This window comes from Oryzias latipes, chromosome 11, assembly GCF_053564925.1.
Source record: "Oryzias latipes strain Hd-rR chromosome 11, Olatipes_Hd-rR_3.1".
NCBI lineage: Eukaryota > Metazoa > Chordata > Actinopteri > Beloniformes > Adrianichthyidae > Oryzias > Oryzias latipes.
Genome location: NC_136247.1, coordinates 3,043,897 through 3,070,847, shown reverse-complemented (window position 1 = coordinate 3,070,847; position 26,951 = coordinate 3,043,897). Strand labels below are relative to the sequence as shown.

General features: G+C 45.0%; 1 protein-coding gene and 1 long non-coding RNA gene across 2 annotated transcripts in view; one reads left to right on the top strand and one right to left on the bottom strand.

Moving 5' to 3' along the window:
- Window positions 1–1,475: 1,475 nt before the first annotated feature.
- LOC144995551 (uncharacterized) lies at window positions 1,476–12,970 on the bottom strand. Its single transcript, XR_013659110.1, has 3 exons — window positions 12,524–12,970; window positions 9,695–9,757; window positions 1,476–1,671 (listed from the first exon to the last, which is right to left on the bottom strand). It is a non-coding gene; the product is annotated as an uncharacterized LOC144995551 (long non-coding RNA).
- A 372-nt stretch (window positions 12,971–13,342) lies between these two features.
- hpca (hippocalcin) overlaps window positions 13,343–26,951 on the top strand; it is a 43,339-nt gene continuing 29,730 nt past the window's right edge. Inside the window, exon 1 of the mRNA XM_004086566.5 lies at window positions 13,343–13,689. The gene's annotated coding sequence lies outside the window, so the exon portion shown is untranslated. The remainder of the gene's footprint in view (window positions 13,690–26,951) is intronic.

Genomic DNA, 26,951 nt, shown 5'->3' with positions numbered 1-26,951 from the left:
GGCCTTTTGCTGTGAGGCAAGAGCGCTAACCACTGTGCCACCGCGCAGCCCTGAATCAATCATTCCTTTGGTAAAACCATCAGCACTTCTCACCTGTTTAGACAACAGGTGACAAAAGTCATCCAAAGAAAGCTCAGGTGTCACCACTAGAACACAAGTCAAAACTGATCGCACTTGTGGGTAATTGTGACGGGGTTCTTCTTAGCAGTGAATAAACCACTCTAAAATAAGATTACCAAGCCAGCAGACTCCAAACAACGGGATGTTATTAATCCCAAAACAATCAAAACCACTAAAACTGATTCTGGGAGAGCCTGTTGCCACCACTGCAACCAAGACTGCTCTTTTCGACTGGGAAAAGTTCACCCCTTATAAAGGCTTAGCCCCTCCCACAGGCCAATTAACCAAACACTTCCTTAAAAAGATTCTTTAACATAACTCCAAAATTACAGATATTTAACAGAAGGAAAAAATAGTAACAATTGAAACACAGAAATAGCTTTGAAACAAAAATTAGACAGAAAGGGAAACAAAGCAAAAAAACTAGTCTGACATGTGAAATCACTTCCTGTTTCCTGTGGATATGAACGCTGATGTGTACAATGCTCTGGTTTGGCTGTTTGGGGAGGAAACTTGGATGGTGAGTGGGATTCTGTTAAAATCAGGTGTGCATTCTTAGAATTTAACAAAATATGAAATGTTTGTCTGTCTGTGTGTGTGTGCATGTGTTCGGTGGAACTAAACTGCTGCTGGGCTGGGAGAAAAACAATTCAGGCGCTGTCCTGCAACCTGTGACGCCCCTTCGTCACAGTAATGATGTGAGAGAACATATACAGTAAGCCAGTTCAGAGAGCACTGGTGTGTGAGGCCCTACAATGGACAGAAATCTGAGAGGAAACGTTTGTGTGAGAGGAGGTCGAGGTGGTCAGCAAAGACAAAGAACAGTAACATCTAACAAAATCCCAGCTATTGGGATTGACCGCGTTCTTTTCAATTGGTATGAGCATGAGGGAGGCTGGACAACGGGTACAACCAAGCATCAGTAGATTCACGGTGTCTACCATAATATAAATATTTAGAGGAGAGAGTGGGTATATACCTGGGTATCCATCTATCTATATACCCAGGCTGTGTCCCACCAAAGTGGGGTACCCTAGACCTCAATACCTTTTACTGACATAGTACAGTATGTAAATATTGACAACAATTACTGTACATACATACTATAGAGCTGAAAACCGTCAGTGAATGTTGGAAAATATGTGCAGAATTTACCAGCTCTGTATGCTGTAACACAGTATACTGTAAGTAAATATATATTTTACTACATCACACACTGTACCACTGTACTGTAGTATTGTAATGGAGGGTTGCTATAAACTTTTGTAGTCCTAGTTTTTATATATATGAACCAAGGTTTTCTCAATCTTTGCCTTCCACTGTACTCCTTTTCCTAAACCCTATTGAGGAATTCTTCTCCTCGTGGCGGTTGAAGGTGTATGAACGCCAACCTCACACCAGGGTCATGGGACAGCAGCCATGGGACTTGCCTGTGGTGAGATGGGTGTGGAGGCCTACCAAGCCTGCATCCGGCATGCCAGGGGGCTCCTCCCCCTCTGCCTGGCCAGAGAAAATGTGGCCTGTGATGTGGATGAAGTCCTGTGTCCTGCCCTGTACAGAGACATGAGTAATGCACTTATTTGTATTTATTTTTGATTTTATTTTTACTTGTACACAAGTGAAAAACGCTTGTTTGTTTTTTACAGTTCCTACATGTAAATGCAAAAGATTTCTGTTTTTCCTTTTTGTAAAGGTCCTAAATGCCCAGGTTTTCTGCAACATGCATTTAGCTTGAAGTCAATAAAGGTTTCTTTCTCCTGCTTCATGTCCTGAGCATTGTGTTTTCTATCTTTCTACGAAGTGTTTAGTGACTGTTCAGTGTTGCTTTTTTATTTTGACTGACTCGGCACAATTTCACAACAAAGTGTCATTTTGAGCACAGATTGAACTTTTTTGAGGTGAAAGTTTGGTTTTGTAAGAAGAGTCTGAGGTTTTGTCACTGTAGCTGTAAAATTGGGGTTTCAAGAAACGTGTCTTAACAATCTGGAAAAACTGTAGTTGTCGAATGTTTTGAAACATTTGTCTGAGTCACAAATATAAAATAAGAATTTAAAGAAATATCGAATAAAGAATTTATTTTACAGGCATTTGAAGGTCCAGTCTGAATTTACAACCAATGACAAAAAAATAGAAATGAGGAGAGGAGATGAAACTTCATTGATCCCACTGTGTGGAAATTTAAACAGTTATGGGGATCAGACGTCTGGTGCAAAGACAGGGAAAATGTGCAAAAATACAAGTTGAATGAAAGATAAAATCTCTCTATCTGCTGTTCATGCATAGACAGAAAAAGAAACACTAGAACAGAGAAAACAACTGTCATAAGACAGTAAAGGCAATGTAAAAAATGTTTTACTTTCTTTGTTATTTTAAATTTAAAAATAGTTAAAACTTAACCTCAACTAACATGTTTGAATCCTGTTTAAAGGTCAAATTGATCATTTATGTTTACGTGCTCTGTGCATTCATTTTAAAATAAACACCGTTGCTGGAAAATGCACAATAATCAGAAATCAATGGGACCATAAATCCGATGTGTAAAATTCCCGTCTAAAATGAATCTTTTCCTCCAAAAAAGGTTGTGTTTGAGTGGTTCTCAGGCTTCTGTTCGTCTCAGCATCAGTTCATCTGCTCTCAAACGCACCAGGGGCCTGTTTCAGAAAGGAGGTTCAACCAACTCTGAGGTTAAACTTGAACTCTGAGTTGGTCAATCGGGAGATTAACAACTCTGAGTTTTCTGTTTCAGAGAAGCTGATCCGAGTTAGGTCAATCAACTCTGAGTGGACTGATTCGGAGGTGAGCGTGCGCACCGCAACTATAAGAAGCCATTAGGTCTGCGTATTTTTCTCCAGCTGAACTTGACGTGCTGCTGCAGAGTTACAGTGAATATGAGCACATATTCCGGAAGAAAAGCAACACCGCTGCATCTGCAAAACAGAGACAGTTAGCGTGGAAAACATAGCTGCTCAAGTTAATGCGCAAGTTTGCATTTAAATCATTGTTATAAAATATTGGCTGTAATAACTTTCTAAATAGCGTAAGGTGTGAAATAAAAAAATGGCGATATTAAGGTGTACTTTTGAAGTGTTATTCCTGGTGTAAATGCATGAAATGCTGCATAGTGTACAGAACCAATCTGGGGGAAAATGCATTTAACGTCGGTAATGTTTAGAGGACTTTATTTTTAACCTTCCCCTCTTGCAAACGTTGGTCAGTTTAATATTAATACATGCAATTATGTTTTTAAAAGTGACACCTTCTCTTTATTTAACTAAGTGCTCCGTCCTCCGAACACACAATATATACCACGCTCACCCCCCCCCCCCCCCCCCCCCCATCTGCACCTGCACTCGCCCCTCCCCTTGTCTCTCGTGGATCGCACCCCGCTCAGCACACACACACTGCAACACTACCCTTGTATTGATCAAGGGGTATAGGTTTATATGGGATTAAGAAAGTAAGCAGTGCTAGAAAATTGTGTTTCCAAAAAGTAATTGTTACATTAATCTAATTCAATGTCCCTGATTTCATTTTCATGTAGATGCAATCCTGCAGGAATTAAAAGAACATGGCAGCAGCTAAAAATGAAGAATAAAAACATAATTCAATCAGGTAGATTTGAGCATGTCATGGATGTAGGCATGTTGACAATATTTGAAATATGAAACATCTACATAGCTATACATATCTATTGTTGTTTTCATTGTTTATATGTATTGACTGCAACGAAAAACGGTAACGCTCAAACAAAAACGTATGGGGAAATGACAAAAAAATTGAGTCTTCTCAAAATCCTCGTACGAGGTAAATGTAATACTCTATGAATTAATGCAGCCTCCTCGTCTATTGGGTCCTCCAAAAAAGGACAAGCCATTCTTGTCACTTAGACTGTCTCTGTGTGACGGAAATGTGGGCAATGAAGGTTAAAGCGAAAAATACCGCTTTGTCTTTAAAATGGGGAGGGGACCGGCAGAAACCTTGAGTTTAGAGGATAAAACCTGTTCCCGACCAGGTTAGGTTCACAGCATAAGTAACCATGGACACTGACTCCGAGTATAAGTTACCTCTCTTTCAGAAACGGGTTTGACTTACTCTGCTTTCTCTGGTTTAACAAACCTCCCATTCTGAAACGGAAAACACAGAGTTTCCCTGATTTCAGGGTTAATGCACTCAGAGTTTACACTTAACCTCCTTTCTGAAACAGGCCCCTGAAGGGGAACATACAGGAAGTGTAGCTGATGTAGGACAACAAACCAGGATTTTCACAATAAAGCAAAAGCTATAGAATAGATTCATCTCTAAAGTTTCAACTAACTCATGAAATCATATTAGCAAAGAATCATAACTGTGACAAGGTGTTTTTGAATGAAAAGATTTTAAAAAACATAATTTCGTTTAACAGTTTGTTCCAAAAATTCTATTTTTTCTTAGGATGCTGTCATGGTGGAGGGTGGCTCGAGAGCCGGTTGGACCCAGACGCAGAGGCGGAGGCATTTGGATCAGGGCTAGTGGGTTTTAATACAAAAAAGAACAAACAAAAAGCGCTGCGGAGCAGGATGACAAAACAAAACTAAAACTTACTGTGGCAAGGCATGAGACAAGGAAGAAGGAACAAGGAACGAGGAACATGGCATGGCATGGCATGGCATGGCATGGCATGGCATGGCATGGCATGGCATGGCATGGCATGGCATGGCATGGCATGGCATGGCATGGCATGGCATGAACACCGGAACAGCAATAATGGACCAACACAGGAGGAAGGCAGAGACAAGACTTAAATACAGACAGGGCAGACAAGACACAGGTGGACACGATCAGGGCTGATGGGGACCAAAGGAAGTAAAACTCAAGAAAACAGACAAGACAGGAGACTTTCAAAATAAAACAGGAAACAGAAACAAGACAGAACAAGGACCAAAAACAAGACAACAAATTCAAATCATGACAGATGCAAAGCGCACACATGTGGTAGAGACAGGAGAAGACACCCAAACTTTCCAGGGATAAGATCATTGGTTATCAAAAATAAACAAATTCCTTCTAAACTGCAGTTTAATGTCAAACCTGAGTAAACACAAAGTTTTAATTAATGCTCAAAAAATATGTATTTTTTAAATAAAAACCAAAACAGATTTTTGTTTAATTTCTCAGTCAGACACTGCAGGTTCATCATCTGATTTGACAGAATAAAAAAGTATTTCTGTTTTGTCCCTTTCAGGGTCACGGGGCTGCTGGAGCCTATCCTGGCCACTTGTGGGACACTCTGGACAGGTTGTCAGTCTGTCACAGTGTAGAGTGTCTGCAATCACACCCCCCCCTTCACATTCACACCTAGGGACATTTTAGAGTTGCCAATTGACCTTTGAAGCATGTTTTTGGATGGTGGGACGGAGTCCCCGAAGAAAACCCACCCATGCACGGGGAGAACATGCAAACTCCACACAGAAAGGCCCCCATTGATGTTCTGGTTCAGGTCCCCCAGCTGGGACTTGAACTGAGGTCCTTCTTGCTGTGAGGCAAGAGCGCTAACCACTGCGCCACCGTGCAGCCCCTTCATATTTTTGATTGTTAATCTGACTTTCTGTCAGTGCAGAAGCGTACGGCAGCTCTCCTCCTCCCTGCTGAACCAGAACCAGAACCAGGTCTTTAGCCTTCGGATGGTTCCTGTCCAAACGTCTTCATCTGAACTACTATGGACCAGGAAGAGGGCTTCCTGAAAAACCTTCAGACGTCCGACCAAAACATCACCACCAAAATAAAAAGGAATCTTTTTTTTCCCCTAAGTCATCCTTGATCAGAACAGAGGTGAATAAATCTGTGGAAGTGTTTTTGTCTTTGGAGGTTGGGTTGAGTCTCTCACTTCACTTTGATCAATGAGTCTTTCTTACCAAACTGACATGTTGCTTCTATTTTTGTCTTTTTATTACCTTACCCATGTAGAACTTTAAGGCTGCATCTCTCACCCTCTTTGTTTAGCGTTGCCATGGAGACGGCCCTTATTACTTTCTGTTTCAGGGCTGCTGGAAATGTCACAGCGCCCACGTGACTCGGGTCTCCTTTCCAAACCCCGGCTGTTTGCACCGAATCCCTGCGTCAGTCTTTCTGGCTTAGCCCTGGCATTATCATGTGTGTTAGCAGAACCAGCTTTGGCAGCAGTCTGGATGGAAGCTGCAGGACCCACCGCTCAGGTCAAATGCCAGCATCTCATTGGTTTCTGCGTTTGCCGCCGCCGTCGCCGCCGCAGCGTACTCCAGCTGCTGGTCTTCAGAGATGGTTCTGTATCAGGTGACGCCTGGAGGAGCAGTTCATCAAATCCTGCACATCTTTCTGGTGCAACAGTGCACCCAACAATGCCTAAAATCGTCTCCCTTGAATAATGAATGAGTCTGCCTATAGAATAAGCAGCCCGGGTGTTCAGTTTCATGCCTGCATATTTCTTTCATGAATCCTTTATGAGGATGAAAGCATGTTTTCTCCTTGCAGGCGGTGTTTGATGTGTGAATTTCTGTTTTGTTCTTTGGATTGTGGGAAAACGCAGCTTCCTGTAACTACATGTGTGTGAGCGTTGAGTGACACTGAGAGCAGAAGCCCAAACACTCATCAATAAAACAGCAAATCAACTCCTTGTTGCCGGAGTCATTTAAGAGCGCCGGCCTTTGTCTAAAGCAGGTCCTGGAGCTTCATCCGGGGGTCAAACAGATCTAATGACGCTTTCCTGTGGTGGTGGTGGTGGTGGTGGGGGGGGGGGGGGGGGCTCCACTCACAGCGAGGGACGTTTTTCCAGAATAGTGAAATGAAGGTCAGCTTTCTGGGTTGCCGTTTCCCACAGTGACCATCCTGTCAGGGGAAGAGGAGAAGGAGGATGCAGTGCAACACGACCGCCGCGCTGTTACGTAACCACAGGGAAAGTGCAGCAGCAGCATCGGACAATCAGCACTTAAAAACAAGGGGAAAGGGGGGAGGGAGACCATAGTCATTTAATCTCATCAGCAGGACAGAGAGCCAGAGCCATGAGCAACCTATGAAAGAAGTAAAAGCTGATTCAGGAATGACAGAGGTAAAGCAATGAGAGGGCTGAAGGTGGGGGCAGGGGCACATCCGGGGCAGCTCTGTCCACCTCAACATCTCCTTAGTCAAATGGTCAGAGCAGCTGCATGACAAGAACATCCGTCTCCAGAATGCACACAGATCTCTGTCACCTGAACTGGAGGTGACCAGCCGTGACGGCGAGGATTCACAGACTGCCACTGCAAAGTCCAGACGGACAATGAGCTCCCTCTCTTTGTGGTTCAAGATACTTGTTGCAGCCTTTATTTGACACAGTGATAGTGTTTCAGCAGAACCCCCATGATGCAACACTTCTCATTGAGGTTTATTTTGGCTTCAAAGACCCACTCCAATCATATTTTGATCTATTTTACCAGTGGTCTTTTAACAATGATGATGCCGTTTTTCGGCAAAAATCCAAGAACCTGTGTCGTTTTCTAGGACCTAGTTTCTGCAGAGCAGCAGGAATAATAACAGATATGCATCTCTAAGTTGAGGGTGCAACTGTTGGAGCAGAGCAACCCTGACCCCATTTCTGAGAGCTCTCTGTTTACATGATCTTACTTGGCGTTCCAATTGTTTTCCTTTGTAGCCAGAATATTGTTCATACATTTGTCATCTCCAAACTATTTTTGAAGATTGATGAAAGAATAAAGCACGTTTCTAGATTTCAAAACCAGAGATTCAGCGACCGCATAACTACGGACGCTGCCCTGATCCGCCTGTCAATCTCACGCTCCTGTCTTCCCTCACTCGTGAACAAGACCCCAGATATTTAAACTCCTCTACCTGGTGCAGGAAAGCTCCACCCACCCAGAGATGACAGACTACCTTTCTCCGGTCAAGAACCATGGCCTCAGATTTAGAGCTGCTGACCCTCATCCCAGCCGCTTCACACTCGGCTGCAAACCACCCTAATGCACGCTGCAGGTTCTGGCTCGATGAAGCCAACAGGACAACATCATCTGCAAAGAGCAGAGAGGAAATCCTAAGGTCGCCAAACCAGACCCCCGGACCCTGGCTGGTCCTAGAAATTCTGTCCATAAAGACTATGAACAGAACCGGTAATAAAGGACAGCCCTGCCGGAGTCCAACATGCACCACTGACTTACTGCCGGCTATGGGACCAAGCTCCTACTCCGGTCATACAGAGCAGACAGCCCTCAGTAAGGCTCCCTGACCCCATACTCCCAGAGGACCCCCCACAGGATACCACAGGGGACACGGTCGAACGCCTTCTCCAAATCCACAGAACACATATGGTCTGGATGAGCGAACTCCCACAAACCCTCCAGCGCCCTAAAGAGGATGAAGAGCTGGTCAACTGGTCCATGATCAGGACGGAAACTGCTCTGTAGTTCCTGGATCTGAGGTTGGACTATCGGACCGACTCTCCTCTCCAGTACCCTGGCATAGACTTTCCCTGGAAAGCTGAGGAGTGTGATTCCCAGTAGTTGGAACACGCCCTCTGATCCCCCCCATCTTAAAAAGGGGAACCACCACCCCTCTCAGCCAAGAGACTCCCACAGCATCCAGAGACTTGAGGGACTCAGGGAATTTGATCTTTTTTTTTAAAGGCATACTAGTCCAGACTTTTGATCCGCTCTAAAGCTTTTGTCACACATTGTTGCTTTGGTTTTTTAGAAGTTTGTTGCAGTAATGACATTGTTTTTGGTGGAAGGACGGTTTTTGATGATGAGCCAAACTTTGTCTGCAGAATTTACTGACTGACTCAGCCTCCACCTTTGGAGTTAACAGGACAGCTTCCTGATTCTGTCTGACTCTGTGGCTGATGTCGGGCTCAGACGGGGATCTCAAGAGTTGTGTTGGGGGGTCCATATTAACATCAGGGAGGGTGTTGTAGTTCAAAAAAGGTCAAAAATTAAAATAAATAAAAAAACAACACAACAGGAAAACTTGAGCACAAACGCTGAGAAAAAGAAAAAGAAAATCTGTTGAAAGAAAGATTTTATAAGATGATAGGATAGAACTATCTCTATTTTTGAAAGTTTCTTACGGAATATTGTATAATACTGCAAACAATGGAGTGGTTGAACTCCAGGTGTTTGTTTTACGTGTATGATTCTATAACAGGGACTGTCCTTCCCATTGCTCCATGGAATGACCTTGTTTCAGTTTGGCAATTTTTTCCTTTAGAACGTTCATATCCTCTGATGTCAGGAAACCTCAGCCTGTGATAGGCCGACCAGGCCACCAGAGGAAGTACCACAGCAGGCAGCAGGGTCACCTGGGGGCATTCATAAATGTCTGCTGTTCTTCTTATTCAGAGTAACAGCAGAACTTTCAAATAGACAGACAGAGTGACAACTGAACCTGCAAATGACTTAGGTTGACCACTACAACTTTGGGTTCTGGCTGCCCCTATTTCTAATTAGTATTTATATCCTACAGCAGTGGATGCAGTTGATTTTCTTTCATGTGGAAACCTGGAATGTGGAGGTTTTGTTTGCTCTACTTCTTGAAGGACAGCTTTTTTTTTTATCAAAACCAAACATGAAGCAACCTGTGGGGTGTACCCCGCCTTCGCCCACCAGCGGCCAGGTCAGGCTCTGGCAGCTCCGTGACCCTGAAAAGAAAACAGCGGGTTAAGTAAATGGATGGATTTGAAATCAAAACTCTAAAATTCAGATTTAGCTTCCCAGAAGTCTGCTTAAAAACCAAAGAACATGTGAGTCTGTGAGAGGTGTCAGCTGTTAGAGAAACGTTTCATTTGACTGTAATTCCTTATTTACTTTAAACTGGTCTTAGTGACCCTGTGAGCCTGAAGTGGAAAAGCAGGACTCAGATATGGATGAGTTACTGAACTTGAGTCAGTTTAAACATCAGTCCATCAGTGTTTTTGTGCAGCGCTCTCAAAAGGACTCAAGAGACACTAGAGGAGCATTTCCAATTGATCACAGTACACATGAGTTCATGCTGGTTTGTGTGATGACGATTGGCCTAAAAACAGCATGTTAGCACCTCCTTCATATGAATGAATTCAGAGTTAGCATGTTCTGCGTCCACATGAAAGACAACCCACTGTCACAGCAGAACCTCCTTCAAAGAGGAGGATCAGCCACATGCGGCTGATCAGATGAACATTAATAATGCATGTGAGAAGACCTATGCCACAATAAGTTTGGTTGTTTGGATAATTCAGGTGAGTTTTAACAAAGCAGCGGCGTAAAAACTCATCAACCAGGATCTCGGGTGGACAAATGCTGCTCAAATGAAGGGAGCATCATCAACAGGTGGAACATGTCATGGTGCCTCTGGCAGCGCTCCTCCCCCTCCCCTCACTGCTCTGCTCCTGAGGACTCCCAGCTGTTTCCACTCAACTCATCTACCTGCAGCCTTCATAAGGAGATCCAGATCCAGCATTCATCGCCAGTTCGTTGCTCCTCCATGGTGCCTAGTCTGGTCATCCATGGTTTGCTCTTGAACCTTGATTCCAATTTAATCTCTGCTAATGCCTTGCTTCCAGGAAAACAAACCATCCACGAGTGGAAACCTGGGAACGCTCCTTGAACCATTTGGACATCCACGCTGCGCCACAATCCTGCTCATGCCTATCCTCCAGCCATGCCACGACCTCCAACCTGTATACCAGTCTCACTCAGCTTCTCACCTGCAGCTGCCAGCTGTCATCCTTGCTCAGGAATTACTCAGCATGAAGAACCACATCTCAGACAGTCCAGTTCCCAAGGGTTGAAAAACTGAAGCTTGTTTGGACAGAGATCATGGGAGAATAAGTTAAACTCTAATCTTCTGTCTACAATTAAAAGGCCATTTAAACTTTAATGCACGGAGATGGAGGTGGTGTAATTTGGACTTAATGCTCAATGTTTCAGATAAAAGGGCCATAAATTCTACGAGTATGGCTTCACCAAAATCTGGTCAACTGACCAGAAAGGTGTTTGTAGCAACAGTAATAGACAAAAGAATACAAACTGGCTGAAATGTTGTGACTGGACCATTGGAGGGCTGTTTTAGGTCCACATGAAGCTGCATGCTACGCTGCATGATATTACTCAAACCACAGCTGTTTCTGCTCTAATCAAACGTTGCTGTTCCACGTTGGTGAGGGTGTGATTTTTTTTATTTTTTTAACCCCTTCCTACCTGCGACCAACACCAAAGAAAGCCGAGTGACGTTTTACTGCAGGTCTGCACCACAGCCTCTGCTGTAAAAACAACTGTCAAAAAATGAACAGACGGTGAGTTCAAAAACATTCCCCGTAACATATGAAGAGTGCAAAGCTGAGCAGACTTGAGTGTTTGCTGCAGCGTCACACCTCTGTGGAATCTGAGCTCATCTGGATATTTATAGCTTTGTAAATGCTAAATGAGGCAGAGCTTCTGCTATATTACCAGAAATGTTGGTACTTTAATAGAAAACAAGCTTTAAATGTGTATTTTTATGAAGAGAAATGAACTTTTTAGCTTTAATCAGGGTTGAAAAAGGGCATTAGAGTTGATGATAGTTAAATTTGGACAGAAATTGGAGAGCGATCTGGGTGCGGGTCTCTTCAGCTAAGGTCACAGCAAACAGGAAACTGAGCTGAGCTTCTGACACATTTCCTTGTCTTCTTCTCTCTCCTGAAAGCTCATTTTGCCTGAAGAAATATTACTTCCTCCTTTCTGAGACACTTGCCTTCTGCTGGGGCTTTGCAGTTTCCCCCTAAATGATGCCCGACCTGCTGAGCGACTTCAGGATCTGCAAATGCGTTTGCTCTTCCTGTTTGCCCATTTTTGGATAAAAAATTGGTTTGGGGACAAAAGTCCATTAAGAAAACGAAGTGACATGATAATGTCACCTGCTGTCCATCTGTACGTGTCATTAATCAAAATCAGCCCAATCATTCTTCTTATTAAAAGACATCAGTAAGATCAAGAAATGAACGACCCTGAGGGTATTTCAGGCAGGCAGCTCAGCAGTGCGTTTACCTGGTTACTCCTCCCTCTGGGCGGTTCAGTCTAATCAACTCACCTGTTCAGCGTCCTACTTAAGTCCAGGTGTGCAGTCCAATTCTCTTCATCCATTACCGCGAGCTCTGCGTTCATCACCCCACCCTCCTCCCCGGCTTCCACCTGTGAGCGCCGTTAGGGGTAGTTTAATACCCAAAGCTTTCTATGGAGATCTTTGTTTTATGGATCTGAACTGAACTAAAAGAAATATGGAAAATGATGCTTTCTATACTGCAGTAGTTGTCTGACTGAAATGCCAGCTTTTTTCTTTCATAAGAAGCTGTTGCTCAAAAGGAGAACCGATCAGGGAGTAAAAAAGCATGAGGAAGAATGCTGGCTTCTCCCACGGGTCTAAATAATCATTATAATAAAGATCTTCCAACCTTTTCACGATTCTCCAGGTGTGAGCTGTAGCTGTTTCTGTGTTTGCTGAACAGTCTGTCTGCATCCTCACTGCTGCTGGATCCCACCATCACACTAACACTGTTGTCATTAGAGTTGAGGTGAGCCAACTGAAGAGGACTTTGTTGAAAACAGCCGTGGTCTGGACCAAACAGTGCAGTGTGAAAGTGCCATGGAGGAGAGCAGCTCCATCTCTGCCGTCTGCCTGCTGACGTGTCCTGCAGCCTTCAGCTGCTGCGACTCATCAGGTTTCCTCTCATTCTGGCCAACTTCCCCTGAGAGACTAAACGTTTAGTGTCCCTCGCTTTTCGTACCAGGAAAGTTTACAACGTTGACAATTGTTTGGTGAACCAGCAAAATACCCTGGAACTGACCCTGTAACCATGGAAACCAGAGATGGCATTCTCTGACTTCTCTACAGTCTAGTAGGTTAGAAGTGCTCTGGTGATGGGTCTGTGGTTTTCCTCCCAGCATGCCTCTGTGTGCCCAAAGCGTTTCCTGTGGATCAGCTTTGTGCTGAAAAATCTGCATTTAGTTTAGGAGAAAGAAAAACACGGATTCTGATCACCCTGGTTTAGCATGAATCCAGTTTATTTAAAGTAAAGCTCGCATTTAGGAGAAATGCGCGTGAACACCTGCAGCTGACGTAATGAGAAAATGGTTTTACATAGAGTCTCTTTGTGCTTTCTCATCATATAGAGACAGAGGAACAGCCTGACTGCATGCTGGATTCAGATCAAACTCCTCTGAATGTGATGTAGGAAATCCGGTTCCCCGCGTGCTTGTTTGTAGTGACACTCAGAGCGGAGCGTGCTGACAGACAGGAGAGAGGAGGAGGAGGCGCGCGGCGTCCGTGCCAATGGGCGCGCGCTATCTAATTAAACCCCCACCACGTAATCCCGGCCACACCATCCCCCCATTTAAATCCACTCCACCGGCTCCACCGCTCCGCCACTCCGCCGCGCTCCGTCCCTGCCTCCGGAGGAGAGCAGCTCCATCCCCGCCGCCTGCGCGCGAGCATGCTCTGACTCTCGGAACCGCACCGCCATCCCGATCCGTCCTGCGGGGTCTGAGATCCGCAGCGAGCCGAGCATCTCTGCGCTCTGAGCCGGCCGCAGCAGACCCGCTCCTGCCGCCGCCACAACGGGTAAGAAAAACCGGATCCTCCTCCGTTAACGGGACCGGGGACACAATGCGCGGGAGGCGTGCGTGGAGAAAATAACTAACTGCAGCCACCAGCACGTTTGTCCGTGTGTGCAGCTGAGCTGTGTGCGCCGTGAGGAGCAGGCCTGCCGTTTTTATGAATGGGCTGACGGCAGGACCTCCGCGCGCCTCTGCTCCGTTACCGGGAAGCATCTGCTGTTCCGACCTTCATGGAGGAAACTAGTTTGTGAACAGAGAACAGCTTCTGTTCTGGCTTTGTCGTTTCTGCTCAAAAGGATCCCATCAGGCGCGCGCGCATCCCTCAGCCTCTGACTTTATCTCATTGATTTGCTGCATTGTTAGGAAACAGGCAGGGCAAATAAGAGGCACGGACCCTGTGGCCCACTGGAGCACAGCCCACCTTCAATCATCATCCTGCCTCTGAGGAAACAGCCCCACAAGGTTTGCTGCAGCACCTTCTGCCCTACATGCAGCAGCTGTTGCTTCCAGTGCCATTCCACTCTGGAGAAACTAAGTCATCAGGTCTTTGTCCAGTTTGCTGTTTGGTTGGGGGGTGATGAAGATGGGGGGAGATGCTCATGAGGAGGAGGAGGAGGAGATGTGGCCCAAATAGTTTAATGTTTACAGGGACCATGTTCTGCTCAGGTTGAGCTGTGTGTGCGTGTCCATGTGTGTGTGTGTGTGTCCATGTGTGTGTGTGCACGTGTGACCGTGTGTGCATGACGTGTGTGTATCCGTGTGTGTATCCGTGTGTGGAGTCCGTGTGTGTGCCTGACGTGTGTGTGTATTTGTGTCTGTCCGTGTATTTGTGTGTGTGCGTATGTGTGTGTCGTGTACATGCGTAACGTGTGTGTGTGTGTCCGTGTGTGTGCTGGTGTGTGTCCGTGTGTGTGTGCGTGACGTGTGTGTGTGTGCGTGTGTCCGTGTGTGTGCTTATGTGTGTCCGTGTGTGGTTGTGTCCGTGTGTGTGTGTGTGCGTGCATCCCTGTGAGCTTCAGAGTCCAAGTGATGCCAGGAGTTCTGCTCAAGCCAACACTTATCCTCTTATGTAAGAACTACACTGGTGCTAGCAGGCTAAATGCTGCTTCAACGGAACACACACACACACATACACAAGGAGACACACACACACACACACACAGAGACACATGCGAGTGTGCACATATGGACACACACACACACACACACACACACACGCATTTATGGATGTGAGCCCAACATTTCCTGGTGGGGGTGCATAGAAGGAAGCCCACAAATACTTTGACAGGTTTGAACTCTGACTAAACAGGAGAACCCCCTTTTACCTGAAAGCCCCTCTACCCAAAGCAGGCAGGCAGTTTGATCCACACTCAAGAGTGCAGTGTGAAAGCACAGATGTGGCTTTGATCAGCGTCCCTGCAGGGTCCAACTGAGCTTGGGGGGCTGAGGGGCCCTTTAGGGCCCTCTACAGTCTTTAGGCTTGTCTCAGTTGAGGCTGTTTGGTTTATTTTTTGAATGGACGTTTGTATTGATGCAATCCAACACAGGGACGCTCACAAGATCAACACTAAACCAGAGAACAGAGGGAGTCTTTTTAATTTGCCATGCAGTTTTGAGGAGGCGAGGAGGGGAAGCGATGTCTGGAGGACCCCCAAAGCTTCAGGGTTTAGCGCCTTCAAAGGAGCAGGTGTTGGAAGTGCAGGAGGTTCTCAGACAGCTTGTTCTCTCCTAAGAGTGCAGTGTGAAAGCAAACAGTCTTCATCTCTCTGAGCAGACAGTGTAAATGTCTCGTCACAGCATCCTTTTTGCTCTTTTCTATAGAAAGTGCCGAACGATGTTATCTTCAGGGGAAGATATAAGTTTGTTAGGTTTGTGTTGTCACAGAAAATTGTAGCTCTAAATAACATTTACAGGGTTTGGAATCCATTGAGTTCTTTACCAAAGACTGACGGATAAACATTTACATTTGGAGGAAAAGATATCTTTGTGAGGACTTCATTTAGCATACGACGTGTGGATTTAGTCTGTCTGATCTTTTCCATTTAGTATTTCTGTTTTCTTAAGCGGTTAAAGGCTTAACTGCTCTGCTTTCATTTCAACAAAACCCCTCGTGGCGCTTTAGACAAAGCCTTGGTTTCACCTTCAGGTATTAAGGATCTGGAAGATGATAGATGCCATCATTAAAGTCTGTGTGGCTGCAGTGAGGAAAGTGGATTCATTACCGTCTCTTACCGTCCTCGTTTCTTCTTCATGCATCTTTGCTGAGCAGAAAGAGCGTTTCCTTCTGTGCGCCTTACTTCAGACTCTCACATTTATCTGACCAAAGCAGATTTTTACATATAAGTGACCTTGGTTTAATGTGACACCTCCAGGAAACCTTGACAGGATGCCCCTGACCCCCTGTGTGCACAGAGTACACAAGTGTCTCAGCACAAAGTCACTTTGAATTATGGTTTGTGTCTGGTCACAGGAACAAAGGCTCAGTATCTTAAAGCGTTTCGTTTCTGGGACAAGTCAATCTTCTGAGCGGTACTAAACTGTCGGGTGACCCTCCCCATGGAAAAAGTAGTAGCCAAGACCTGCAGTGGATGAAAGATCCGGACAAGAAAAAACAGTCGTTTGTATAAAAAAACAAAGAAACTGACTTTTATGTTAAAGTGGGTCTGCGGTCTGATCGAACGCCACAGTAATGGAGGGAAGCTGAAACTCTAAGTGGTTAATTTCCTGTTTCATACACAGAAAAGTCATAATGATGTTTGTTGTTGGAGCCTTTTTCCATTAATGTCACAGTTCTTAAAGTTGCTTGAACAACGTGATGTGAAGCTCGGAGGCCGTTCGCTTTCAGGGTTTTACCCTCATCTCCCAACAACAAAACCTTTGAAACCACCAGAGACCCAGAGATTATTTAAACGGACCTGGAAAAAGAGACTGCACCAGAAAGCCATGATCCCCATCCCACCCCCACTTCCCATCATCCCTCTGTTTACACCCTCTTCCACTAGCTTACAGCCCCTTTCACCCCCAAGCTAACAGTATTAGTGCAACAAAAATGGTTAATAGCCGTACAGTTTAGATCCAGATTTCAGCTCAGACGAGGAAAAACAAAGACGTTCATGGATTTATTTGGATGCATCAGAATGGAGCAGAGCAGGGAGACCGTGGTGCGCCTATTGAAGTTTGTATGGAACAACTACAAGCTCTTTCAAACGGCATTCTCAGAAATGCAGTTTTAACATTAATTATCTCTGTCCTCCATCACGGGGAAAAAGCAGCAAAAACAGGTTAAAAACACCAAAACTGGCATTTTCATTGGAGTCGGTCTTTAACTAAAAGCTGAGGGATTAGGTCACCAACAGATCCGTTTCAGTGTCAGACCACAATCATGAGAGAGGGAAAGGATTTTTTAACAAAAGACAATGAACCTTGATGGAAAATCCATAGTCTGACTTTTGGAACCATCTTGGGATTTCGTTCGGATTTAGTTGCTGCTCCATAGGTTTTCAGGGACATGAAATATGTATGACTCTGAAACTCCTGTCCACACTGAGCTGTTGCTCTGGGGTCCAACTGCTAGTCTAAGTCTCCAGTCGATCAGAGTGATCTTACCAGATGGGAAGTGTAGCACCATGAGAGGGGGTGGAGCCTCTGAAACTCTCCTGGTGGAACCTGTGGGTGGACCGTGGTGCAGCTCAGCCTCGTCACTTTTGCGGAGCCTCAAACTCTGTCCTTTCGGTGTTTGCCTCAATGAGTAAAACACTCTGCTCACACGGCCTGGAAAACCATCCCAGAAACCTCCTGCTGGTGAGATTTCACCTCGTTTCTCCAGTAAAGAAGTGCTGATGCCCCCATGCCGCAGCTCCTCTGGCACGTTAGCACTTGAGCATTTTGACATGTAAATCCTGACTGGAGTAGCTGAAGAGCACGGGACACGCACTCCCTGACAAACGCAGCAGCGCCTTAAAAGATAGAAGAGAAACAAAACAAAGTCTACAGCAGTGATGATTGATTAAACCAGAGTTTTTCTATGGTCTGCAGAGGATGAGGATCTCTGTATAGATACTACTACCTAAGCGTCAAATCCACATTCAACAATGAAAGAGCTGCCACTGCCTGATGACCTGTCCAGGACCCCCCCCCCCCCCCCCCCCCTTCGCCCACAAGTGGCCGGGATAGGCCCCAGCAACCCCAAAAGGGATAAAACGGTTAAGAAGATGAATGAATAAACAATGACAGAGTGGAGAACATGCAGAACATCAGCCCACAGAGGAGAACAGCAAGTTCCTCCAAAGATCCCACCAAAACAGACGTCTGTCTGCACGGCACACATTTGAACTGGTTCATCTGTAGCACAGCTTGACAAAGTGCTCAGAATGTGCAAACATTGATGTCTATGATGAAAGCTGAGAGAATCCGCTACTTAAAGAGATGTCTTCATACTGGTTAAGGCCTCCTCTGCTCTCATGTGAAGGTTGTGGGACCAGGTTGTTGACACCAGCTCTGTTTCCCATCCAGCCCTTTAATCCCCCTGATCCTGTGGGAGGGGCTTCTCCGCCTTGTCAGACCATGAGCTTGATGACGATTGAGATAGGGCCGTGAGAGCAGCTGCTCAGCCGGAGGAGAGCGGACCAGGCACCACTGTGGCAAGACCGAGTCCCACCGAGTCCCACCGAGTCTCACCATCCAGCTGCTGGCTCTCTCATTGCTCATCCTAATGAAGGGGCCTAAAAAACTCCTGTGAGGGGCTGTAAACCAATGGGAGAGAGTGTAAACTTAGGGATTACTTCTGCCCATAATTTAGAGGCACATTTCTGATGAACTCCTGCCGCTCTGCAGAAACTATGTCCTAGGAAACGACACAGGTTTTTGGATTTTGGCTAAAAACGGTACAATCATAATTAAAAGATCATTGGGAACACTTAGAAAATGAAGCAGATAGTGGGACTGAGCTGGTTCCACAGTGATCTTAATCTTCCCTAAAAGAACCTAAAGGTGAAAATGCGCCCTTACTGCATTTACAGAAACTAAGCAGAAAAGAAAAGTCCGAATAAAGGTCCATACGAGCCGTACTTCCCCAGTTAGTCTGTACTTTGGGTTTGATCTCCAGCCTCGGTTTGCAGCAGAGTCCCTTTGAGCCACACTGACGCACAGTTTATGGAACGGCAGTGTGTTGAGGGAAGGGTGACGGCGGGCTTTGGTGGTACCGATTCCCGGGCCTGAATCTCCCAACAGCTCAGCGTGGACCTCGACATCCCTAAAGGCCATGAAGGTTAAACATCACGTCTCCGTCAGATCAAATGATCATTTCTGCTCTGAGAAATTTCAGTTTGATGAGTTAGTATTTTGTTGTTGTGACAAAAGTCTTTTCGTGAAAACTATTTTAGCTTTTGAACAACAACACCAGCATGCCTTCATTTTCCTGTTTCATTTTTTGGGGCTTCAGGAAGCAAATCCTCTTCATCTTTTACTAACTCTAAAAACAATGGCAGAAGACATTTATTGCAGAGCATGTGTTCGCCTGCATGTGAAGGAAGTGAAAAAAAAAGATCTATTTCCTGTCCCAAAACAGAGAGAAGCAAAAAGAGCAGAAATAGAAGAAAAAAAAGTCAATGTTTTAGCAGATATTGGAGGAAGAAACGGTCACCTCCTGTTCTGTCCTTCTCTTCCAGCTATTAGGAGGCTGAAAAGGCAGTCAGTTCCTCCCAGAGCCAGGCATGTGGCTTTGTTAATGGTGGTGGTGAGGGGTGTTCATGTGTGTCCAACACCTCTCTACAGATAAGACGCTGTGAAGTTCACACTCACTTCCAGTGATCCCTCTGCTGAGATCCTATCTCATCATCTCCTCTTCCTCCCTCTTTCCTCCATCCCTCCGGATTCGGATCTCTCACCAGATCATCTCATCTCACCCGCTGAAAAACACATTTCATCGTCTAGTTTTTATTCATTCTGGGTCTCGTAGTTTCAAAGAGCTTCGTGGGAAAGAAATAGAACCCTAATTAGTCCCTTTACTCTCAGCAGCCACACATTCATCTAAAAAATAAAATTGTTTTTTGTCCCCTGACTCTTAGCTCCTCGTGGGGGGGGGGGTGGGGGTGGGGGTTGATGCTTCCTTCACACCTGAGCAGAGGCCCAGGAGTTTTATGGAAGAATAACCACCAGATGTGCCTCCACCTCTGCCGCTGTATGCGGAGCGCCTTAGGTTTTTATTCATGCAGGAACAAAACAAAATGTTCTGGACAAAAAATTCAACAGTGACAGCATCAATTAGCCCCCCCCTCCCTCCCAATGCATGCCTCAGCTTCACGCTGGGCTCTCAGAGCAATAACAGAGAGCCAATCAGAAATAGCTAAATCGATGTGGCGCCGGCTGTCTTGGATGCATTTACAAGCAGCCGTAAATGACTGCAGACTCGTTTCCCGGATGCTGTTGCAGTCACGTAGCAACCTCTTTCCTTACAGCGTTATGAGCAAAAGAGCAGCCTTTTTACTGCAGCGCTGCTTCAATTACTACAGCTTCTCAGGTCACAGTGTGAAACCCTTTTAATATGAAGTGCAGCAACGCTTGAGTTCCTGGCTCGTGTTAGGGATATAGGCTTTTTCCGTACCTGATTTGTAACCCTGCACACCACAGGAGCTGTTGTGGATGATGACACAGTCTCTTTGAATGGAAAAAGGGCCTTTGTGGAGGTGATCACATTGATTGATGGGGTGGGGCCAAAGACATCGCCTCACAGACATTGAATGCATTGGAGATTTATCAGGGAAATGAGTTTCCAGCTCTGCTGTTGTTGAGAAGCATCACCTGACGTGTTACAGGACGTTATTCCACGTCTGTTTGAAACATGCTGGACTGGACAGAATACGTAGCATTTGCTTTTTCAGTGCATGGAAAATGCATTTGCTTCCGACAAACTTAGCTTTGTGACCTTTAAACAAAGCTCTGTTTCTTTATGTTTGAGCTTTATTCGTTTTTTCTCTTTAAATAAAAAAAAAAAAACATTTTCAGGAGCCTAAAACCTACTTTCACACTGCGCTGCTTGGTCTGGTCTACAGTTCTTTTCCTTAGATGATCGTTCATGAATGTGAAAGCCCAAACAGATGTGTAAACCCTGGTTTGTCTGAAAGTGAACCCTGGTGTGGTTCAGCTACAGAATGAATGCAGAGGATCTTTCCACTGGAACCAAGAGTGAAAACCATTCAGCCCATTTCCAAATGTGAGTAAACAAAAGAACCCACAGCAACATCCGATGAAAGCACCCTCACTGCTGTGGTTTAGAGTTCTGGTTCTGATTCTGATGCTCCAGCTACAACATAAGGAGGGCTTGATAGAGAATCGAATGTGTGGAAAACAAACAGCAGCTTTATTAGGAGAGCATATCTCAGAATAACATAGTAAACATGACTGTTGGTTGTTACTCAGGAAGGCTGTATTTATTTAATCAAATCAATTAATTCCTTTGCCCTTAAAGTAAACCTGCTTTAATTTAGTCCTTTAAGGATGTGTTCAGACTGGACACATTTTGTGTTTGTTTGTTTCCCCTGATAATCCGGAACAAAACTTCAGTCTGAATACAGCCAGTGGACGTTGGTCCAGGACCAGGAACTGCTGCTAAACAGAGCAGGAATGAAGGAACAGACTAGCCACAGACTGATGTAAAGCAGAGATTGTCGTGCGTCGAAATCTATTCGACCAATGAGAATGGCGCTTTTGCTCACGTGTCTGGAGCTTCTGAAGTTACAGTAAAACACAACTTGGGGGCGCTCAAACACAAAACTGCCTTGCTGAGCACACATACCAGCGAAGAAGTTAGACGCCAAGTAGCGTGTACACAGCCGCGAAGAAATAATGACGGACATTCTAAAATATCCCTGAACCAAGCACCAGTTGGAGCTACTGATGCTTGAAATATTCATGTTTTCTTTGTATGATTCTGACAAGCGCATAAATACTTGCTCTCTTTTTCTGAGCGAAAAGCGACTTTAAGAAGCGTAAAGTTGCGCAGCGCCACCTTGTGTACAGGAGTATTTCTGTTTACATTAAGCGCCATCTAATGTCAGGGAATGAAATTGCATGTTCACTCGGCTCATCGTCAGCGAAAATCTCCTGGGTGTGAACACAAAAAACGTGGCGAAAAACGCTGGCGAATAACGCCTGGCGAATATTCGTCCCGGTGTGTACGGGCCTTTACATGCTTTTCTGTGTCTCGTTACGCATGCTGCGCTGCAGTGACGTCATCCTAAAAGCCACCTTGTAGTTCCTTCACAGAATTCTCTTAACCCTTGTGCTATCCTAGGCAAGGCAAGGCAATTTTTTTTGTATAGCACAATTCGTACACAAAGTAATTCAAGGTGCTTCACAAAACAGAAAAATGCATTAAAATCACAATACATCATAGAAATAATCAACATAAAATTTACTTTAAAAGAAAAGAAAAAAAAATTTGAAAACTGATTTAAAAATAAAGGAAGGTAAGGAAAGAAAAGTGCAGGTAGGACCTTTCAGTCATATACACGGCTAAACAGAAATGTTTTAAGTCTAGATTTGAACATGAACACAGAAGAGGCCTGTCTTACGACTTCAGGGAGGCTGTTCCAGATTTTAGCTGCAGAATATTGAAACGCTGATTCCCCTTGTTTAGTTCTGACTCTGGGAATCAACAGAGGCCGGCCCCTGAGGTCCTCAGAGTACGAGATGGTTCATATGGCACTAACATGTCAGAGATGTACTTTGGTGCTCGGCCATGGAGAGACTTGTACACAAGCAGAGCTGCTTTGAAGTCTATTCTTTCAGGTACAGGGAGCCAGTGCAGAGACCTGAGCACAGGACTAATGTGATCATACTTCCTGGTTCTGGTCACGACTCGAGCAGCAGCATTCTGGATGTACTGAAGCTGTTTTACAGCTCGTTTGGAGAGGCCGGTGAGCAGGCCGTTACAGTAGTCTAACCTACTGGAGACAAATGCATGAATAAGTATCTCCAGGTCTGGCTTTGACACTGTTTTTGATTTTGGCAATGTTTTTCAGATGGTAAAATGCCGCTGATGTTACTGACTTGATATGGCTGTTAAAGTTCAGGTCAGAGTCCATGATTATCATTGACATCATTGGGGTGGCCGTGGTGCAGCGGTAGGGCGGTCGACCCATGATCGTAAGATTGCAGGTTCGATTCCCGCCTTGCACGCCCATGTGTTGAAGTGTCCTTGGGCAAGACACTGAACCCCACCGTGCCTGTGGTGGACCGAGCAGTAAAAGACAAGGACAGCAAAATAGTTTTATCAAAAATTTTCTAATTTATTTTACAAAGGTGTAGATGGGCAAAAATGGGCCCTTAAAAGAGGTCAAAGCAACAAAGTTAACTCAAGTTTTTAAATGTAACAGAGGACAACTGAACAGACAAACCAACATAATTAAACTGACCTTCCTCATTGGAAACACAAGGGAACATATATAGTGGCTGATCAAACCAACTAGACACACAAGGGGGAACTTAAAATGACTAAGACAAAATACAAACAAACTAAACTAAAGTCCAACCTATAGTAACTTAACATACACAAATGAATGAAAATAAAGAACATCAAAATAGAAACTAAAGTAAAGAAACACAGAAAGAGTTCCTTGTCCACTGGGCGATGGTTCAGTCCAATTAGCTGCCTGCTGAATATAAGGCCTCTGCTGACTGGGATGCATTCTTGTGTCAGGCCTGACTTGATTTTCCAGCAGCAGATGGCAGCAGCAGCAACAATGGCTCCCCTTAGCACTGGCAACTCAAACAAACCATCAAATTATAAAAAAGTAAACTGAAGCATGCTAATAAATGTTATCAAATGTGTGTGTTATGTTTGAAAAAGAAATCCAAAGGTATATGCAAAAATAAAGTGAACAGATATGTAGGGTGTGGTGCAGGATGTTACTGCCCTGATGGGGTGGCAGTGTAGGCAGCCACCACAGTGCCTCTGGTGGGAGGTTGGCGCCAGTGTTCGGCAGCGGAGCCACCATCAGTGTATGAATGTGTGTGTGACTGGGTGAATGGGACTGTGACTGTAAAGCGCTTTGGGCCTTCGTAAGATGGTAGAAAGCGCTACATAAGTATACACCATTTGACATTATTAACATGAACATTAAAATCACCTGTAATGACTAGACCATCAAATCCTAGGCACTTTAACTTTGGGAGTTGGGTCATCTAGACCCACTAGACAGAGCTCTGAACCTTTTTTCTTCAATGATTTGTGATCTTCACTGGTGTCCATGGATTACAGGAAATCTTTCCACCTTTATCCACCTTTAATACGACGTTAATACGACGTTCAAAATTGGTCATCGAAATATAAAGTGTGAATCAGTGAACTATTTCTTGTTGCTTTGCTCCGCCCTTGTAATTCCTGGCCAATGGCTGAAGAGATCTGTAGTCACATGGTTTTGTTTACAAGCTTTGGTTTGAAACAGAAATATCCGTTGACGGCAGTCTGAATACAGACCAAACGCAAGTTTCAGGACTCGATCCAGAACAATTTAAGCAGACTCAGTCCAGACCAACAGACGTTTCCAGTCTGACCTCTTTGTCTTGATGCCAGCTGCTTTTCACAACCTAAAAATGGTAGAAATTTAGAAAAGAAAGAACTTAATATTTAGAGTGGAGTTGCAGAGTTTGAATGGAGTTGATTGAGTATTTTGACTGTTGGGTTGAGCTGCCTCCACTAGTTCTTCAGCCAACATGTGACTTCTTCCTCCAATCAAACATTTCCTTTCAGTTAATGAACTGCAATCTATCTAAACTTGTGCACAACTGATCACTCTTCACCCAATCAGAAGGCTAAGTCTGAAAAGTCCCAAAAAATGTTTCATTAAAGTAGTTAAATATTTTTAAAATGAGATTTTTATCAAAATGGTGTATACTAGTAAAGCACTTTTCTACCTCCCATTCACACACTGATGGCGGCTCCGCTGCCAAAGGCTGGGCCAACCTTCCAGAGGCAAGGAAGGGTGTTAGGACACTTCACCACATGTGCAGACAAGGTGGGAATCGAACCTGCGACCTTCTAATCAGATGTCGACTGCCCTACTACTGCATGTTGTGTCTGCACTTCATAACCTCCAACAGGAAGATGGAATTTCCGCCTAACTTGAGTCAAATGTTTTTACTAAGTCTGGATTTGAACCTGCAGCCTTAGAACTTCCTCATCCCACAGAAAACAAACTACATGCTGAAGCAAAAACATGAATGCAGGAAAAGGCAAAGATGAAATGTCTTGAAATATTAGAACAGACGCTGAAGTCATAGCATGTTGCTGTCCAATAGAAGATTCTTTTTCTTATATTCAGACACCTGAATGCTTGAACACGTTGCTGTTGTAAAGACAACTGCCAAAACTGCAGTTTGCCACAGTTTAACATTTATTTAGTGTCTTTTTAGTTGGAAATGTCAACTCCGCTTCATTGTTTTTTTGTAGCATCAGAGGTTGTTTTTTTGTTTTTTATAATGTTGTCACACGGATACTGGATAAACCAGAGCCTTCCTCCTGGATGCGTCAGCCCCCTGACATCTCAGCAGATCCTCATTCAGGTGACAGATGCTCCTCTGTCTTTAAAACCCATATGGAAAATACTCTCACTGTAATTATTTGTGGACACCATTTTAATAATTTGAACACGTCAAAAGTAAACCTGTTAAACTCCTTCTAAATAAATCCTTCATCTGCAGACTGTTTATATCCAAAAAACAAGAGTTTAAAGCTGTTTTTTGAATTTTTGCTGCAAAAGATTGTACCTCTCTCCTGGTGACCAGGGAACACTTGGATGTCCTCCTGGACATAGAGGAGGTCTTGGAGGTCTGACTGCTGTCTCCCCACATGGATGTGCCTTATTTTTTATCAGCATCAGACAGCATCTGTTGGTTGAAAATCAAGTGTTCTGGAAGCAGGATGTTACACTTCACCATCAGCTGTGCCGCTCCGCGTTGTCATTTAGCTGAAAAGCTCAAAAAGAACAGCGGCACCAGAACCAGAGCAGTTGTCTCATGGCCATAGGAGCAGTTCCACGATAAATGATGTGATGCTGAGAGGATGTGTTCATCCAAATAAATACCCAGTTAGCTGAAATGCAGCCTGAGACGCTGTGGGGACATCTTTGTTCTCATAAATCCTTCACATCAGACGCTTTTGTGTTTTTATCACACTTTCCTGCAGATTTCTCCTCTTGTCATTGATGTGCTAAATTAAGCAGATTTTCATGCCCCCTTCACAGGATCTCTGCATGGAGGTGTCAGAAAAGTGACACTCTCCACAGATGCTGGGTGAAAATGAGGAGCGGGAAAAAGCTGGCACAAACGCAGCGGTGAGGGACTTCTCTGAGGTATCTCAGCGTGCAGTCTTTGCTGCCCCAGCCCTGAGCGATCGTTGCACTAGAACGCTGCTCGAATCACAGCGCTGCATTGTGGGATGTCTGTGCCATGCAGCTCGCAGGGCTCTGTTAATGCAACGTGAGAGCTTGTGAAGGGTACGGTCTCGCTGAGCCAGCTCCCAGCCTCCTGACAGAGGCCTGCAGGGATTTTCAGACGACAGAAAACGTGAAGGCAAGCGGTTGGAGGGTTTCCATCACTCCCACCTCACGGGTGGCCTGTCCTTCAAGGCCACCTCGCTGCATATCACGCTCTGCCTGACGTCTGGGCTGAGCCGGGGAGGGGGGGGCACAGATGGAGTCAAATCTGTGAGTCAAGCCAGTTGCATGAAATAAGCAATGCTGATTGAGGGTTTGATTAAGTCTGCTAGAACACGAAGAGGAGGCTAAATCCTCTTTACGTAAGAATTTCAGAGTGATGTCCTCTGCCTTATATTAAAGTGATGACTTTTTGGCAGCAGCTTGCAGGCCCTCGCTGTGCGGCACCGGCTCCTGCTACAGGGTTACACATCAGAGCCCAAATCTACGCAATCAGGAGAGTGACACACCAAAGGGCTTTCTGGATGTGCTCAGGACAGCTTAGCATTCTGTTACGATAACAGGATTTCAGTGAAAGACATGCTCGGCTCAGAGAACGCTGTTAGATAAAAGAGACCCCCAGTTCTCTGCAAATGAAGGGGGGTGCCAGGGCTGCACTCACGTGTCAAAGGAAGCGTGGTGGATGTCAGCCAAGCAGGGACATGGAGCTGGGGGTGGTGAGATTGACAACTGGAAGCATTTTTTTCCCACCATGATGGGCAAATGTCAAAGTGGATGCAGAATGTCTGCCAGAGAACAGAGAGGAGCGGGGGCGGACTGACTCTGAGGACTG